The sequence below is a fragment of the Paramormyrops kingsleyae genome, chromosome 2 (genome assembly GCF_048594095.1).
Source record: "Paramormyrops kingsleyae isolate MSU_618 chromosome 2, PKINGS_0.4, whole genome shotgun sequence".
Lineage (NCBI taxonomy): Eukaryota > Metazoa > Chordata > Actinopteri > Osteoglossiformes > Mormyridae > Paramormyrops > Paramormyrops kingsleyae.
In genome coordinates, this window is record NC_132798.1 from 3,069,774 (window position 1) to 3,077,252 (window position 7,479).

A 7,479-nucleotide genomic window follows, 5' to 3' on the forward strand; every position below is an offset into this window, starting at 1 on the left:
TTCAGAACTGAGGTGGGGACTTGAGGCAATGGTCACCGGGACAGTCTGAATAGGGGACAGTATGGCGCTGGCGGGGTTTGCATGTCCCAGCATGCCCCACAAGTAGCGCCCCTTGTTGTACTGTTGTTGGTAATAGTTGTACTTCCCAATTGTGGCATGTATGTTTGCCTGTCTTATGTGAACCCTGTCTGATCCTCACATGTCCTTAGCTTTGTATAAATTTCCCACCGTGTCTGTACCTTACAGTTCCACATCTGACCTCCCTGTGTTTCCCTAGTATATTTTTTGCTTGGTGCTCATTGGGTGCCTGTGTTATTCCTGTTAAGGACTGAATAAAAGAGCCTAGTAATGAAGTCTCCTCTTATGATGCCTCTGTTTGCCTGGCACCACAATATTGCAGTCCACACAACATAAAGGGAGACATAACAGAGTTCAATAGAGGAAATATTCTTGGAGTGGGTCTCACTAGCACCTCTGTGACCAGGACAGCAAGTCTTTGTGGGGTATTGAGAATGGTATCCAGGGTAATACCAGCATACCACCACAAAGGACGGACCACAACCAACAGGAGTAACTGTTGACGCAAGAGGAAGCCGTCTGAGAGGGATGTCCGGGTACTTATCTGGATTCTGTCCAAAAAACATAAAACCTCAGCTGCCCAGAATTAAATGTGCACCTCGACTCTCCTGTTTTGAACAAAAGAGTTCATTGGGACCTCCATAGGGTCAATATTCAGTGTCAGGCTGGTATAACCAAACCTTTGATCACTTGCTAAACGTTGGTTTCAATGGTGCCAGCAGTACAAATCTTGGGCTGTGGACAGTGTGTAACCTGTATCGTTCTCTGATGAGGCCACCTTCATTCTTTCCCACATCTGGGAGAGCTATGATGTGGAGAAACCCCAAAGAGGCTCACCACCAAGACTGTTGCATACTCAGAGTGGAGCACATGAAAGGATCAGTGAAAGTTTGAGCTGCAATATCCTGGCATTCCCTAGGCTCACTGCGTACTGTCAAATCATTCTGGAGGACCATGTTCACCAAATGGATCGAACATTGTACAAACGTTATCATGATGATAATGCACCAATACGAACCGCACGACTGGTGGGAGAGTGGTTTGATGAACATGAAAGTGAAGCTAAGCATCTCCCATGACCTGCACGGTCACCAGATCTGAATGTTATTGAACCACTTTGGGATGTTTTGGAGGAGCGAGTCAGGAAACGTTTTCCTCCCCCAGCATGATGTAGTGACCTGGCCACTGTTCTGCAAGAGGAATAGCTCAAAATCCATCGGGTCTTGTGCAGGACCTGTATCTGTCATTCCCAAGATGAACTGATGCTGTATTGGCTGCAAAAGGAGGCCCTACACCATACTAATAAATTACCATGGTTTAAGACCAGGTGCTTTGGTTTTATTGTCCAACTTCTGTATGCCATATACTAAAATAGTCATGCAATAAAAAACTACTGCCACATAAAACAGAGTATGACAGCTGTATACCAATTATCAACTTCATCACTGTTAACAACAACAGCTGTTAAAATGAATTAAAATGCATGTGTTGTATCACGAGCAGCATTAAGTGTAACTGAATCAAATCTGACAGTGTGCAAATACTGAGTTGTAAATGTAGTGGGTACATTATGTAGAATGTAGAAGGCTACATACACAGATGTTATAAACGTGTATTGGCGCACAAGGTGCTCCCAGCATGGGTGATTATACACCCACTATACTTTGCAGCCAAATGCTAGATTGCTGCTCTGCTGTCTTCTTGATGCCACAACAAACAGAAACAATGGTGTAGAGTGCATCCTGCCAGAGACCATCCGTAAAAGCAATGCTGAGAGAGAGTACTTTTCTCTCATCATAGCCTTATATGATGGATGACATATCCAGTCAGGCCTTATAATTTCACATTTACAATTAATAAATAAAAAAATATCACTTTTCATTGCTCTTTATTTATTTAGGTCTTAACTAAAAAGAATTAATGATCCACGTTATTCTTCTACATAAATCACCAGTGTAGAGTAGCTTGAATGATACTAACTTATAATTGTCAGTTTTATTTATGAAATACATGAAAACGTCTACATTCCTCATTCCAATGCTTTGTATATTTACAGTTTTTCCCCCCAAACACTTAAACCTGAGACTCAATGCATTTGAGGAGAACACTAACGACAACAATAAGAAGACCTACTAACAGGTTAGTGCTGGGAAAACAACTCCTACCCACTCACCGATATCCACAAGGCTAAAGACCTGGGGGTGTTCTACAAAGCAGGATTTCTTGCTTAGCTGGATAACTTGTTGGATTGAAGGTACTGTAGTCTGGGCTAAATGTAAGTGAATGAAGATAAAATCCATTCAGCTCAGACTACCTTAAATCCAACAAGTTATCCAGCTCAGCAAGAAATCCAGCCTTGTGGAACACCCCCCTTGTCACAGATTTTAGGAGAGAGATAAATCTTCACAGTCCCATCTGCTTCGATGGGGATGCTGTAGACAGTGTCAGAATTTGATTTTTTGGTAATTACCATCACTGCCAAAATGACGTCTCACCCGTAACAATGACACAATAGCTGCTGGACCACAAAATACAGGGAGAGCATGCAATTAGGCTCTTGACCGAATGTTATTTTCACCCCAAATGCACTGAATTCCCAAGATCACACCACCAATACACCTCTTATGCTTTCATTTGTCTGTGGTGGTGCTATTTTTCGTTATTTCTTATTTATTTACATTTATTGTTGGTTTGTATTTTTCTGTTTTATTTTGCATCTATCATCCTGCTAATATCTGGAACCATGGTCTGCACACCAGTAATATTTTCATTGTGCTATGGAAAACAGAATATCTCAAACCTCTGTCTTTCATCTCCCATTCACATTCCTGGTTACTTTTCTGTTTTCTTTTTGACTAACGTTTTTGTAAATAGTGTGATTTGCATCTTCCTGAGCAGAAGTGGTGCAAACCAGGAAGTCCTAATTCATCTGGAATGCCTGAACCATATGTTCGGAAAAACAGCATGGCCCTTTAGTGCTGCCTTTGAAACGTATTTTCACATTTACCTCGGGAAAAACATAGCATTTATGTAAGATTTATTCCCCAATGGCTGCTTTAAAACATCAACTAGAAATTCACATACATAAAATGTTGTGCCAAACTAAAGATTACACCTGGGGCCTGTACTACGAAGCGGGGTCACTGGCTTATCGGGGTAACTTGTCGGATTTAAGGTAGTCTGGGCAAAATGTAAGTGAATGAATATGAAGTCCATTTAAACTGCGGTACCTTAAATCTGACAAGTTACCCCGATAAGCCAGTGACCCCGCTTCGTAGTACAGGCCACTGGACACCATCTAGATCTCATCCTTTCACATCTTCTGGGCACACTCAGTCCCAATCCACTGGATTCCACATATCAGAGCTGCTCCCCGACCCACCCTTGTGGTCTAATTATGGAAGGCTATCAGAAATGCTGAATTTCTTTCTCCTTTTGGGTTTGAGGCTTGATATTTACTATCTTACACTATACATGGTCTGGAATATAGCACTGAAACTGAATTACACTACCCTTGAACTTGTGCCACAAAGAACAGACCCCCATCCCCCCACACACATTCACCTAAAAGGCAGCATAAGAACATGCTAATATTGCTATGATGCCATTCAAATTGTGACCCTGCCATTTAATGCACATGTGGTTCTGTAGCATCCATTAGGATCTTTCTGTATGTACCTGAGAAGTAAATTTATGACCTGTATGAGGCATAATATCTCAAAAGAGGCTGAATATTCAACCAGGGTTTTGCGTTACTGCTAAAATGGCATGGTTTCATTTTTATGGTTAGTTGTGATTAGATGACAGCTAAGTGTGTATGGAATAAAGGTGGACATGAATTCATTTCTTAATACGGTGGACATATTTTCTAGTGTATTAAAATATTATTGCTTGTATGTATTCTTGGGACAAAAACAATTTTGTTACAATTTAGCATGTTGAGTCAACTGAAAATGAACTTGTGAGAGAATGTGTATAAGAAATACAACGAGAGGAAATATGTTTGTTTCATTAGGGATCACAGATGGAAGGAATGAACTGAATCAGACTTACTCCTCATTTTAGTTTTTCTTGCATTAAAATGAATTATCTGGGCTTTTAATTTGCAGTCACTGTCTTCCCGCAGTTAAATCCTTCACTCCTCTGGTTCCATATGGAGGGGAAAAATACACTTCCCACGACTGAGGTTCTCTCATAACCTCAGGAACAACTGTGCTTCATGGAAACATCAAGCAAACTGCCATTACATCATCTTTGTGGGCCAGTGCAGATTCCTTATGCATTTTAGAGTGGAAATTCATTGAATAAAGTCAGTAAACAGAGCACTTGCCTGCTAAATGGCAGAAAATAGCATATTACGGCTGTTAAAACATAGGGAGACAACCACTGATGTTACTATTCTATCCATGGATGCAACGTCATGTAACAGTATTGGGGGAAGATGCACTCGTCTGCTCCCATGACACCAGCGATAATTCAAGACTCAGCAAGGAAAATGTGGACGTTGTGTTACTAGCAGCTGGAGAGCTGGATTATATTTATATTAGGTGGGTGGGCAGCCGTACTTTATTAGTCTGCAGGGGGGACAAGAAAAACTACTCTTTATAAATAAAAAAAAGTTTATGGTGTAAGATCTGTCAGGATCCTTTTATAAACTTCAAAGAAGCCTTTTCAGGCAAAATAATTCACAATTCCAAAGTTAATTACAGCAAGTATAATTAAATATTCGCTTATTTTTGGGTTTGGATGGTTGCTTAATGCAGTACTACTGTGGGGGTCATATTCATTTTCAAATGTTACATCTACGCTCATAACATGGAAGAGAAAGGTAATATCTATTTTTATTCTGAGAAAAGCTGCTTTCGCCCAATTTGCTTGCCACAATCCTCCTTTATTTAAAGTGGGGAAAAGTGTAAACCACATTAAAAACATCAAATAATGAATGCAATACAAAACAGACTGACTGCATTTTGCTTAAATTAGTAAAGGAGTCAACTATCAAAACATGGGTCTTTAATACTTGTGACAATAGATTGCAGCAAATAGATATTTTCAATGGAAAACATTAATGATGATTAATAAGATTGCTGTAATTTACTATTTTGAGTACTATAAAACATCTTTATGTAATCTAATGTAGAACTGGATAATAAAGGATTCACTTGGTTAGAAGTGCCACAAGAATTTCAAAACTGTGGGGATATTCCTCTAGTCTGAAATTTCACACTTTTAATGTTTTCTGTAATTAATTCTCTTGACGAAAGAATTGTCCTCCTACTATATGCTGGATGTAACGAAAATCACCTGCTCGTGTGCCTTTGTAGTTTTACACTTTCCACACCGGGTGGTGCAGATGAGCAACATCTCGCAAAGAGCCTATTCCCTGTACGCCACTCTAATTAACGTTGAAACCTCTGGCGAATCAGGATCCACCCCTCCCCAAGCTTACTTCTTGGAGAACCAAGTGTCTTTAAATATACGACCCACATGGTTTTATAAATATAAGATCTAATTAATTTTTCAAGAGACAGAAACAACGAGGTATCTCCATTGAAGTCTGGGAGACATCAGTTGAATATATATTTCAATAATACAACAATCTGCTTTTGTGGTAAACATTCAGTCTGAAGTGATTGAAATATTAAGATTAAATATTAACACTTGCTCTTAGTTATGTGTTATAAACAGTATTACACAGAGCTGCAAATGCAGCTGTTATTCTTACTGACTTGTCAATGCTTTTAAGCTTGGCTATTAACATCCTGCAGTTACCAGAAATAGCACTAGGAAGAAAAACAGATGTAACAGTATCTGCCAAGCAAATGAGCAAGAAAAAAGTTCTGTTTAATCTGGTGCCACAATTGTATGAATGAGCAGCTTAACATTTTAGGCAAAAAAAAAACACAGATCCTAAACTCTGGTATATCTGACCTACATTTGTGCCTTCTGCTTAGATTATAATAAAAATTGACTTAAAATGCCTTTCATTTGAACCACTATATAGTCTAAAATGTCAAATTCCAGATTTTAAAAAGGCCTAAAAGGGTTTTTAAGTTGGGAAGTTCTCCAACACATTCTATTAAAAATGTAAAATATCTGACTGCTAAAAACTGCATTTCACATTTACTGAAAATAAGGTTACAATTCAGAGTAGCTGAAGATGTCTTATGTTTTGTAGCTCTCAAACTAAAAGTTTGCCATTTACCAAGGTTTGTGTTTTAAACCTTCATCAAGCTTCAAGTTTGTCATATACACTTAGCACAATAAGAACCTTGCTTACATGCCAACTGAAAACTGTCATGTAGCAGTTCATCAACAAAGAAGAAAAATAAATAGAAGGTACAAGACAATAGTAACAGCATGAACAGAAATTCAGACAATAAATGACACTGGACAATAAATAAGGACAAGCAGGTATGGAAAATGAATGAATGAAAATTGCATCATAAAAGAGCAAATTGGTGTGGTGATGGTAGCATGTGCAAGTGATCAGCTTTCAGCAATTCCATGCAATCTGTAATATTCAGGGATATTTGTTCTTTGAGGAAGCTACAAGAGAAAATGATCACACAAAGGCCTACGACGTGATCTATTTAAATTTCTAGAAGGTCATAGATGTTGTCCCCCACAAACAGCTCTTGCTTAAGCTCAAAACTGCAGGGATTTTAGGAACTGTAGCAGCTTGGATCGAAAACTGGTTAACTGACAGGAAGCAGCGGGTAGTTATTAGAGGCACAATGTCACAGTGGGCCTGTGTTCATAGTGGGGTACCGCAGGGTTCAATTTTAGGACCACTATTGCTCCTAATTTACATTAATGATATTGACACCAATACATACAGTAAACTGGTTAAATTTGCAGAAGACACCAAGGTGGGTGGTGTAGCAGATACTAAACTAGCAGCACAGAGGCTACAACGGGATCTGGATTTAATTAGCGACTGGGCTGATACCTGGCACATGAAATTTAACGTAGATAAATGTAAGGTACTCCATGCAGGGAGCAGAAATATAAAGTACAGATATTTTATGGGTTCCACTGAAATAAAGGTATTAGTGAGCTATTACCGTAGTTCTCCCCAAACAAGCTTGATGGGCCGAATGGCCCCCTCTCGTTTGTAAATTTCTTATGTTCTTATATTCATAGTAGTGGATTAATTTTTTTTACACAGTGTTATCAGTTCATACAAATGTCACTGCAGATGCAAAGCTGGGGATTAAACTGGCATTTTATTTTATGAAACCATTTATCCAAGTCAGTGCTGAGATGAGCAGCTGTACATTCTGGATTATTATAAATGCAGGGCACTTCCTGTACACCATCCTTCACAGGGCGCTCCCTGTACACCATCCTTCACAGGACGCTCCCTGTACACCATCCTTCACAGGGCGCTCCCTGTAC